This window comes from Equus quagga, chromosome 5, assembly GCF_021613505.1.
Source record: "Equus quagga isolate Etosha38 chromosome 5, UCLA_HA_Equagga_1.0, whole genome shotgun sequence".
Taxonomy (NCBI): Eukaryota; Metazoa; Chordata; class Mammalia; order Perissodactyla; family Equidae; genus Equus; species Equus quagga.
In genome coordinates this window covers 80698195-80710636 of record NC_060271.1, presented here as the reverse complement: position 1 = coordinate 80710636, position 12442 = coordinate 80698195, and the positions used below count along the sequence as shown (strand labels likewise).

Below are 12442 nucleotides of genomic sequence, written 5' to 3'. Positions count from 1 at the left end.
CTAATATGCACACCCATCTTCCTCTATTTTATATGTAAGACGCCTACTACAGCATGGCGTGCCAACCGGTGCCATGTCTGCAGCTGGGACGCAAACCCCGGGCCGCCAAAGCACAACATGCAAACTTAACTGCTGCGCCACCGGGCCGGCCCTTGACTGAGGTATTTGACATCATGAGCTACTACTGCCTACATCACATGAATCAGTGGTTCTCAAAGTATGATCCCAGGACTCCTGGGGGTCCCCGAGACCTTTCCAGGGTGGTCCGAGAGACAAAGAACATTTTTATACTAATACCGAGACTTTTTTGCAGTATTCACTTTGTTGACATTTGTACTGATAACGCAAAAGTTATAGTGGGTAAAATTGCTGGGCCTTAACACAAATCAACAAAGTCACATTCTTTACTCCCATGCACTTATGATTTAACAAAAAGGTCAGCTTCACAGAAGAATGTCCACAATAGAGCACTAATAGTTAATTTTATTAATAAACACAACCCTTGAGTACACATCTCGTTAACCATCTGTGCGTAGAGCTTCTGCTGCATACTGCAGTACTGGACGCATTTATGCGATGGTTTGCGTTGAGAACTGAACTACCTGCTTTTTTCATGGAACATCATTTTTTTAGAAAGAACAATTGACAAGCTATGATTATTTAGACTTGAGTACTTGGCAGACATTTTCTCACAAATGAATGAAGTGAGTGTGTCACATTGAGGAAAATAACTGACAGTATTTCTTGCCAATTATAAAATTTGAACCGTAAAGTGAAAATCAGAGTTTTAGAAAATTTGTATCCACACTGTGAGCTTGACAGCTTCCCGATACCTGAGTATTTGCTGATGAAATCAGTGGTAATATTAACAAATGTGATATTGTGGACTGAAATGTGTCTACACTGGGAAGACCTGCATAAACCACTGAGTCGTTATTTTCCAAATGACCAGCCCATGATGTTACAAAATCAGGCATGAGAAAAAGACCCATTCAAAGTGCCAGACAGACCAATGGAATTTAATGTAGCTGAGTATGAGAAGTTCACTGATATGTTTTCAGATCCCACATTGCAACTAATCTTTCAGAAACTGCCATTTGTTCAATTTTGGTGACATATCAAAGAAGATATCCACGATTATCTGAAAAGGCTACTAAAATGCTTCTTTTTCCAACTACAAATCTGTATGAAGCTAGATTTTATGCATCTACTCCAAAGAACATATCACAAGACTAAACACAGAAGCAGACATGAGAATCCAGCTGTCTTCTACTAAGCTAGTCATCAAAGAGATTTGCAAAACTGTAAAACAATACAACTCTTCTCTCTAAATTTTTTTATTTTGAATACATATATTTTATAAAAAGTACATTAATATGTAAAGAACTTATTACAATTATTTTTAACTAATTAATACTTTAAAGCCTCAGTTTCTAATATTTATTTCCATATTTGTACTATGGTAAATATCTATGGCTACAGCCCACATAAATAAAAGTCTTTGAAGTCCAATAATTTTTTTTTTTTGAGGAAGATTAGCCCTGAGCTAACTACTGCCAATCTTCCTCTTTTTGCTGAGGAAGACTGGCCCTGAGCTAACATCCACGCCCATCTTCCTCTGTGTTATATGTGGGATGCCTATCACAGCATGGCTGGCCAACCGGTGCCATGTGTGCACCCGGGAACCGAACCGGCAAACCCCGGGCTGCCGAAGCGGAATGTGTGCACTTAACTGCTGCAACACTGGGTCAGCCCAGGAGTCCAATAATTTTTTTTTAAAGATTGGCACCTGAGCTAACAATTTGGCAATCTTTTTTTTTGCTTTTTCTCCCCAAATCCCCCCCCAGTAGATAGTTGTATACTTTTAGTTGTGGGTCCTTCTAGTTGTGGCATGTGGGACACTGTCTCAACATGGCCTAAAGAGTGGTTCCACGTCTGCGCCCAGGATCTGAACCGGTGAAACCCTGGGTCGCCAAAGCGGAGCATGTGAACTTAACCACTCAGCCATGGGGCGGGCCCCATCCAATAATTTTCAAGAGCATAAAAGGGTCCCAAGTCCAAAACATCTGAGAACCACTGATACAGACCACCCATTTCAGTCTCCCAGTTCTCAGGGCTTGTTTCCAGCACACCTACCCCCTCCACTGGCTTCTCCACAGAATACAGAATTATAAAACCTAAAAGCAAAACTTAAAACATAAAAGCTGAAGAAGAAATAAGACAGCAGGCATAGTGAGCTAAAGAGAGACTAAGACCCTTTCCTTCCCTTCAAATAATGTTCCTTTAAGGGCCAGGGCTGGCTAAGCAGCCCTGCCCCGCTAGGCTGGTTCACCCACAACCCCTGCCTCCTGCCACCTGCAGGAGAAGAAAGATGGGGACAGAGCTCCGAGTAGCAGTTCAGGTGTCTTACCACCTTCAGATTCAGCATCTAATTGGATAAAATAGCCGATGAAGTAAGGCAGATGGGGCCATTTTGTATTACTCATGAGGTCTGTGCCTTGCCTAACACCAGTAAATAAAAGACAGGCTGGGGGCTGTGGCCTTGGGGTTGTAATCCAGGGTTCCCTCCACTGGGCACTCCTCTAAGAGGCCTCTCTTCCCCACTCAAGCCAGCCCAGAGGTCAACCAGTAAGGATGCATTATTTTATGTGCAAATAAATATAAGCCACATTCCTTTGGGTAACTGGTCTTTTTATAATAGTTTGTAGGAAAAAGTGACCCTTTGTATTACTTTTCAATTACAAAACTAGTTTAAAAATGACTAAAAAGTAAAAGTTAATGAAATAGAAGACAAAGAAACAATAGAGATAACACAAAAGCTGGTTCTTAGAAAAAGAAAACAGGGGGCAGGCCTAGTGGTGGCGTAGTCGTTGAGTTGGTGCACTCTGCTTCGACAGCCCAGGGTTTGTGGGTTTGGATCCTGGGCATGGACCTACACACAGCTCACCAAGCCATGCTGTGGCAGCAACCCACACACAAAAAACAGAGGATGATTGGGACAGATGTTAGCTCAGCAACAATCTTCCTTACTGAAAAAAAAAAGAAAAGGAAAATAGACCTCTAACAAAACTAATCATGAAAAAGGGCACAAAGCATTAAATAAGCAATATTGGGAAAGAAAAAAGGAAGATAAATAAAACACAGTAGAGATATGAAAACAGAAGACTATGAAAATTTTATGCTAATGATTTAAGTTTTTGACTTTTTAAACTTTTTTTGAGAAAAATTTAAAAGTACGAAAATTGACTAGAGGAAGAGGGAACTAATAGTTTTAGTAATACTTATAGTAGTAGTAGAAGTAATATTTTGGGGTCTTCTCTTAAAATACAAACCCCACAGGGCAGTAAGTGGTGGTGAGTTCGTTCCTCCCTTGCCTTGTGACAAAAGAGATGGGTCCTTGGAGCCCAGGCCTGCCTGTCTGCTTGGAAGGAAAGAGGGTGCTGAGAGTAAGAGAAGGGCTGGCACTGCCCCTTGTGTAGCAACCCTGGTTGGCCTGGAGTGAGATTACCCCAAGGCTGTACCAGGCTACCGAGACATCTCCTGCTTGCTTCCCCAAGACTCAGCACCTCAAACATGAGATTCTGCCTGGCCCACCGTTGGTCCCAGGTGGGCACAGAGACACCCCAATCAATCTGGCTCTGCCCAGCCTCAAGGTTCAGCCTACAATCCCCTTCTCCTTTACCCCCTTTCTACTTCCCTTTCCTCCTTCTCTTCTTTCTCTCTCTGCTTCCTCTCCCTCATTTTCTATTGGAAAACAAAGAGTAGCTCCAGGTGTGGCTGGAGTCATATCAGCCACCTCATCCCACATCCTGCCCTCTCCCCACTCCCACTGCTTAGTACTTCTGGCCAGAGGAGTCACAGCAAACAGGTGGAGTTCTAACGACTAACCCTCAGCCTGTCTTGGCCCATTCCCCAAACTCATTTCTGAGTCTGATGTCAGAATGGGACAGAGAAGGGGCCTAAGGGGTGTGGTGGTATGTGCAGTAAAGGGAGACAGCTGGTTAGCTCTGAGCTCTGGTACTGGAGTTACTACAAGAGATCTATCATTTAAACCTTGCCCTGTCTGTGGCCCAAATGAATGTCCCACATATATAAGCAATACTGTGCCTCAAATTTGTCAATGTAGTTGGATAAATAAAAATTAAATCTATCGCTTATCAGCCTTTTGGCTAAGATCAAGCGTAAAAATTAAATCTACTTAAATGTGTTACTCTGTCCATACCAGCTTGTGATCAGTATTATCCCAAGCAACAGACACTAGAAGCACAACCCCATAATGTGTGCATGCACGCATGTATGTGTGTGTGTGTGTGCACGTGCGTGCGTGCACGCATGTGCAAGCGCTGAGGGGTGGAAATCCATTAAATATTTTAATGATAGAAAGTGTGATTTCCTTCAGGGAAAGGATGGGATGACCAGTGTACCCAGCATTGCTGTAGTCAAGTCATGATGTCTCCTTATGGTCTCATCCATGGAGGCAGGAGTGAGAAGTGGGCCGCAACAGACAGTCGAGCTTAGGCAGAGAGGGTTCCTTTGTGGGCCTTGCTAATGATTTAGTCCTGGATTGACTCTAGTCCCTAGCAGGCCCTAAGGCAGCTTCTTCAGTGGACTCCTTATCTTGCTCAAAGCCTTAGAGATGGGATGGGATATGGAGGGCTGTGACCTCACTGTGACCTCCAGCCTCTGCTGACTACTTGGTCTGGAGTGGGCATCCTGTCCAGATAACAGAAAACTGATGCTGCAACGACACTGACCACACCTGAGGCCAGGACACTTGACCAGGCACATTCAAGTGCATTAATGGACATAGTAGGTTAAAAAAATTGGAATCTGGACCATAGCAGATGTGTAGCAGTCCTTACCAAAGTCAGCCTCTGGTAAGAACATGTATAGGAATCCAGCATCAGAGAACTAAAAACCGACAAGAGTAAGAAAGAGGTGCCATGTCACAGGTACTTCCCAGTCCAGTATGGCATTATGATTTGAAAGGCCCTAAGGAAGGTCCCCAGATCCTCCCTCCTATCTAATGAAATGGCTAGACTTTCAGGCCTCTCTTCCTAACGCCACCAAACCAATATTTGGGTTCATTCTTTGGAAACAGTGAGCTGCTTCTTCAAAGAACCCACCACTCTTGTCTGCCACCCAAGATCTACAAAGTAGGGAGTTTTCAGCAAGAGTTCTAGGTAGGTTCAAGGGCTATAAGTGACTAACTCAAAACCTCCCTCTGGGGTGCCTCTGCATCCAGGATGGGAGCGTGCCTTGGAGGTGACATAGCAGGAAGCCTGGTATATTTTGATGTCATCTGTCAGGCGCTCCTTCCAAAAATATCCCCCCTGCCCCAGACCTACCTTGTACCGAAAATTTCACCATTAAGAGGGTCCTTGGGCCAGCCCTGGTGGCCTCGTGGTTAAGTTTGGCATGCTCTGCTTTGGCTGCCTGGGTTTGGATCCTGGGCACGGACGTACACCACTCATCTGTTAGTGGCCATGCTGTGGCCGTGGCTCACATGAAAAAGAAAAAACAATGAGGACTGGCAACTGATGTTAGCTCAGGGCGAATCTTCCTCAGCAAAAAAAAAAGAGAGAGAGAGAGGGTCCTTAAAGTTATTCAACAAGTCTCTAGAAAAACACAAAGATTTCTTAACTTGGGGTGGGATGGGGGTGGAGATTAGTAAGAAGTCACACAAGAACAAACCAGTGGTAGCCCTGGAATTCCTACATGAGGGGCTTAGAGGTGGCAATCCAGTGAGAAGAGGAGTGGAGTGGGGACAGACAGTGGAAGGGTTGGGAGTAACTATAGTAAAGCAGTGTTTTCCTAGTGAGCACACAGTTTTCAAATACGCTGACTATTTATTTGGGGTGGCTTTGGGAAGATACTGACAGAAATTTGGGATGCTAAAGACTCCCCCATAAACTACCCCTTGACTCTACCACTGCGACAAGAGAAACAAACTGAGCACCAAGACCTTGGAAATCAAGACACAGGAGTCCTGGATTTGGGGGTGGAGGGAGGACTTCAAATTCAGTCCCCTCCCTCCTTAGTCATTTTGCTTGTCAGAGGCAGGCAAACACCCCAAGGCTGAGCTGAGGAGTATCCATGAGGGTTTTTTGTCCCCGGAATTCTCTGCAGGGTCTCCTCCCTGGAGGAGGCTGAGGAAGGGAGTGCAGCCCCTTGGACCAAGAACGGCAGGAGAAGGGAAGAGTAAACTGTGGGCTGGATTGTCCAGTCACATGAAGCCATCTCACTGCTTCTTGTCACGTAATCTCTTTTTCCCTCCTCCTCTAGTCTCTCCCTCTCCTCCTTTCCCCTCCCTTTGCTCTCTTTTGATTTGGTTAAAATAGATGCAAACTCTGGTCTTTTCTATTTTTAATACCCAGCCATTACATAATCCACACCGTAATTGCTGACTTGAAAAACTACTGGCAACAGTAGAAAATCCCCAGAGTTTTAAACAGGAAAAGGATTATTACAGCACAAAAGCCTTTGGCAGTTTTACTGACTAGTAAACCATCTGTAATCGTCACTTGCCAGTGGAAGTCACATGGGCCCTGGGAAACACTCTCCCCACCTCAGGGAAAGCAGGCTGGGGGAAGGGATGAATCGCAGCCTCAGCTGGGAGGAGAACGCTTTGTGTGGCAAAGCAGGGGACAAGGTGGTACTCCTGGAGCTCCCACTGGGCCCAGAAGTGAGGGCTGAAGGAGTCAGCTTCAGGTTACCCCGGGGCCACCTTCTACAGCTTTTGTTTCCTGCAAGGGAGTGAAGTCTCCAGAATCCAGGACCTTTCCCTCATCGACTTCCCAGGCGTTCCTACAGGATCCAACACTTCCTGAGTGAGCCTGAGTGAGCATGGACTATTCCAGTTAAATAATTTTATAAAGACACAGGAGCAAGGAAGACTGCTTGTTAATCACAGAGACCTGACCCACTCCTCTGCAAGGCTTTCCACATATTAGGCCAATCACCACAATAGTGAATTCTTCAATAAAATGGTCCAATAAAAATATAAGAAATAGAGCTTTGGTAAAGGGTTTCACAACCAAATCGAAATTAACTATCTCATTGACACAAAATTCTCTGTATGTGCTTTAGGGTATGAATAGCATAGGAGATGCAGAGGGGACAAGGACAACTTTCCCTGATTTTGCCAATTCTGCCACAACCCTAACCCCAATAATCAAGGAGGGTCAGTCCAATTTGAGTAACTATACATGACAATTCATTCAACAGATGTTTGCTGAATGCCACATGCTGGGCTGTTGCTGGGGGTATAACAGTAAGCACAATCACTGCCCTGGTGGAACTGCCAGGTCAGCGAGGAAGGCAGACATTAATCAAATATTACATAAAAACGTCATTACAAACCATGGTGAAGGGTGACAAGGGAAAAGGATAGGGCGCTAGGGGCATTTAGAACAAGGGGACTTGATAAGGTCTGAAGGTTCCTAGAGGATTACCCTAAAGACTTCAGGGTTCTTATAATTCAGCACCTCATCTTCCTCCCCTCCTCCTCCCTCCCTCCTTCCTTGCTTCCTGTAGTTAATATGTACTGTTTTTTTCTATGTACAGAAGATAAAATTAGGTTCTTTACATATATGGTCTCACTTGATTCATATAGCAAACTTACAGTTCAAGACACTTTAAGACAAAAGGATCTGGTGAGAAAGGTCAAACCATACTTTTTAATGAGAACTATATACAATTCATAACATGAATTAAGACTACTACCTGCAGATGACAAAAATCCAAATTAAATTTTCATAAGAAAAACAAAAGGGAAGCCTGGGCCTCTGTAAATGAAATGTCCAGAGTTAGACTAGCTTAAGGAGTAGTTAGGTCTAGGTGCTGAAAAGACGTCATCTAGTCTCCATCTCTTTCCACCTCCCAGCTCAGCTTTCATCTGTGTTGACTTCAGCACTCCCGTGGGGCGGCAAGATGGCCACCAGCCACCTCAGGGTTACAAACATTCTACAGGCTTGGTGACCCAGTTGGAAAAGAAATGAGAATTCACTTCTTAATAGTTCCAACAAAAGTCAGGAAGTCCTCATTGGCCTGGATTTAACACCATGCCCATGCCAACCGCTGTTCTCTGATAGGCATGGTTATATGTCCCCTAACCAGAACCCAGAGATAGACCTGACCCCATCAGAGCCCAGACTGAGAATGGGGAAGGAGGTAGCCCCAAAGGAAAATCAAGGTGCTCTTACCTAAGAAGAGAGAATGCGTGCTGGGCAGGCAAAGCCCACCCATCTCTGCTGTCCTCAAACTTTGGAACTACAATGGAGGCTAAGACTATACAACAGGTTCTTCCATCAACCTGTTCTTCTTCCCTAAGGAATGAGCAAGAGTGCTTGTTCAGTGTGGCACCGGCTGGATTTGCCATGATCCCACTCCCGCTGCTCGGAGACCTTGGGTTCTTGCTTTAGGGCACTCACTCGTCTTAATATTTGCTTACATGCTTGCTCAGAGCAGTCTTCAAGTCCCAAGAGTCTGAGGAAGACTTTACCCATGTCCCTTCACTCCCAAATGATGTGCCCTACTCAGTGCTGGTGAGGCTGGGGCGGCTGCAGCTCTCTAGCTCTTTGACCAGCATCCTCAGGATCTGTGGATTCCTAATTGGAAGGGAAGGGAATGACAAGCCCTTTCTTGGAAAGTTTTACTTCCCTTTTGGAGTCTGAACTGAAAAAATGGAGTCCATGGGGCAGGAAGAGGAATATCAGGATAGTTCCTGGGGCATCCAACAAATAGACCTCCATAAGAAGGATCTTGGCAGGGGGGAGCGGGGAACACTGTTAAACATTCTATGAGATACACAGCACTACAGCAATCAGATGTTAGCTGCAACCACCTTATCCTTGGACATGTTTTTAAAAGCTTCTTGGATCCCCCTATCCCAAATCCTATGGGAAGTCCAATGACCTTCCCCCAATTTCTGCAAACTTCCAGCAGCTAATGCTCTTAGTAATCCCTTCCGGCTCTAACTCCAGCTCCTGCTGGACTTTTGATCTCACTCACATCTCACCTCCTGAGGCTGGTCCTTTCCCTCTGCTCTGAGCTGTCCAAATGTGGGACTCAGCTCTCTTTCTCCATGCTTTACCAAAAGAACAAATACACCTATACAAACTCACTCAAAATATTGTGTATTCATCAGGCTTTCCTGAAGTTATGAAGAGACAGGGGTTTTATACTACCATGCTGCTTGTCTTCTTCACCTTCTCCAGACACTTCCCACATTTGGGAAGGGGTCTCCCCTTCCCTCAGGAAACTAAATTCCCCTTATATTATTCAGAGCAACTTAGCTCTCCATCCTCCTTCCTCTGACATCCAATGACCCATAGCTGGAGTCAGCCGCACTACAAACCATCCACTCCGGGTTCCACCACTGACCAGTGCTGAGGAACAAAAAGAAGTTTTGAATTTTCACTCTCTCATCACCGTTCTGCAGTGGAGAAGAAAATGGAACCATTTTTTCCCCTACAAATAAGAGTTATGCCACTCATCTTTAGAAGCAGAACTGGCTGCAGTCAGTACTGGTTTTAAATAAGTTTCTACAATTCTATGTAAACTCTCCAGCTCAAAGAAAAGCCTATGTTACAAGTCCAAAACAATTCTCCCATACCCCTACTGGGGTCTACTGACACTGAGAATGTGACGAAGGAAAGCAATGCTTCTGTCCCAAAAGTGTTGCCTGTTTTTGAAAGACAAAAGAGTTTACATCCCTGTGCCACCTTGTGATGGAATTCCTGTTGTTTCCAGGCTGGAGCTCCAGAGCCTCAAACTCCAGTGAAATAGGCAAAACTAAGGTGTCAGCTTCAAGGACTCCTTTCACCTAGGTTGGTGTGGGCCCGAGACCAAGATAAAAACCGGCTAATAGGCTTCTCCAAAGGTGATGCAAGGGCAACCACAAGGAGCTGGTTTCCTCCCAAGACCTAGGCTAGCTCTAAGCCATGCCTTCCTGGGCCACTCAGATAATTCCCTTCCCTTTCTAAGGGGAAGGAGCAAGCAGGGTGTCCCAAAGAGAGGAGGCCCCAGCCTCTCTCAATGCTTCAGAGGCAGGAGACAGGATCTGTAAGGCTGTGAATACCAAAAAAGAGCAAATCCTAGGAAAGAATTCTGAGCTTTGAATTCCTTTGTTCATCACACCAAAAAGAGGAGCAGCAGGCACCATGGCCAGCCCATAGAATCTCTTAGGAATCCTTCTGGTTCCCACGGAAGAAGGAATAAGGAGAGGTCCCTAAATTCTTCTTGGAGGCTAAGATTTACAATACCAGGTTAAACAAATAAAGAGGAAGAAGGTGAGGATGGGAATACACCTTTCATCTTACATAAGGGGAAGACAAAAGTTGGCATTTCATTCATTAAAGTCATGACTAGAAAAATACACCCTTAAATATTTTTTAACCTAAAGGAATCCTCTAATAAAATTTAAAACAGAATGAATACATTCCAAATCAAATAAATAGGAATGTTTTTTAAAAAATAAATGGGAACATTCTATTCCCATTGCTCTGCACTTGCTTTTCTCACTGATACAGAACCTACTTCAGCGTTTTCACAACCACACTACTTTACAGTCCCCTACTCATGGATATTTACTAATGCAATGAACATTCTTGTCCAGTACATCCCTGTACTCAAGGATAACCACTTCTTCAGATGAAATTCCAGTTTGCCCTGCTATGACTTGCCTGTTTGTATTCTTTGCCCATTTTCTATTGGATTTGTTGTCTTTTTCTTATTGATTAATAGGAATCTTTTATAAATTATAGATATTAATCCATTGTCTATTACATATATTGCAAAAATTTTCTCCCAGCCTGTTGATTGTCTTCTACCTTTATTTATGATGACTTTTGCCAGACAGAAGTTTCTCATTTTTACATGGTAAAACCAATTACAAACAATTTAGAAAGTACCTCCATGGGAGCAGCACACCCCGAGCCCTGACCCACCTAGCTTCTTCTGCTGGGGGCCACACAACCTTGCTTAGGTTTCTGTGGTGAAATGGCTATTAGGCAATCATTTTCTGAGCAGTTCCCATCTGGTTTTATAGCCACAGTGGTGGTGTAAATGGATCAGGTTAAGAAGGGGCAAAAAGAATTGTGAGATTTTGTTTGTTTATTTTCAGCTATTTCGGCGCTTTTTTTTTTTTTTGAGGTTTGCTGAGGAAGACTGGCCCCGAGCCAACATCTGTGCCCATCTTCCTCCACTTTACATTTGGGACGCCTACCACAGGACGGCTTGCCAAACAGTGCCATGTCTGTACCCGGGATCCGAACCGACGAACCCCAGGCTGCCAAAGCAGAACGTGCACACTTAACCGCTGCACCACCAGGCAGCCCTCAGGGCTTCTTTCTTAATTTTTGCTTAGAATCATGTATTAACAATGTCAAAGGAAACCTGAACCACTGAAAATCCAAAAACATCTTTATAAACAATAATCTGAGTACTTCCAGATTCTTTCAAACTATGTGGGCTTTTTAGGGCATTATTTACTGTCACCATGGAAGGAAAAATAAATTCCAGACCCCACAGGAACAGAAAGGCTCAAGAGTCCATTGCCTCCCAGAGTTTTAAGCAAGACCTTTACAACACTTCCCTTGAGCCTCTCACAGAAGATTAGCACTGGCCCAATCTGATCCTGAACAGTTCAAAAAACCCTGTGGCCAAATGGGATTTTGCCTGCAAGAATACTTAGTCCCGGTTCCCACAAAATCTGCCTAAAGGCCCCGTACTTTGTGGGGATGTCTCACTTGGCCAGAACTTCTCCCGTCCCCCAACTATTAAAACTCCACTGTATTTAGGCAGGCAGTGTAGAAAGCAGGCCCAAAAGATGGTTCTGGCCTCTTTCCCCCAGCTGAAACCTGACACTCCTTGAGGAACTGGGTTTCTGGGCCATGAAGATTCTGCCAAAAAATCATTCTTCAGTACCCAGCGGTACCAAGAGGAGAAACAGACGAACTGTCTTGATGGTGCTTCAAGCTATTATTCCCACAACCTTACAAAAACCCTTCCTTTGCCGAGGCCATGGCTACACTCCTCCTCACTGCCATCAGCTACTAACCTCGTGGTCATCAAGGACTTTGGTCCTCGATCAGAGTCTGCTTTTCTACTCCAAGTCAGACCCTTTGCCTTGTCATGAACTCCTAAATTTCTACCTCTTCTTGTCTTTACTTTTCGGCTTCTGTATTTCAACTACACTGAGATTTCCAGTCTCTTCACACCCCAGCCCCCATCATTTTGCTGCCTATCATGCCTCTTTCTCTAGCCAACTAGATGACAACTACTCTGCTACCATATCCTAGGCCCCCTTTACTCCAAGTCTTCCATTTGCCCCACAAACCAGAGCTCCTATTTGAGTACAAAAGTCCTCTGCCTTAACCCCCAAGTTGCTGAGCACTTCTAAAGCAACCATTAAGTCATGAGGGCTGCTCCTCTAGAAAGT

General features: G+C 44.5%; 1 long non-coding RNA gene across 6 annotated transcripts in view; it reads right to left on the bottom strand.

Annotated features, from left to right (window-relative positions):
• Nucleotides 1–12442, bottom strand: part of LOC124238856 (uncharacterized) — an 86331-nt gene that overhangs the window by 29876 nt on the left and 44013 nt on the right. For 3 of the 6 annotated variants that reach the window (XR_006888421.1, XR_006888419.1, XR_006888420.1), the window contains exons 5-6: nucleotides 8205–8327; nucleotides 5349–5501 (exon numbers count right to left, since the gene is read on the bottom strand). This is a non-coding gene — a long non-coding RNA (uncharacterized LOC124238856). The other 3 variants (XR_006888418.1, XR_006888422.1, XR_006888423.1) reach the window with 2 other exon arrangements.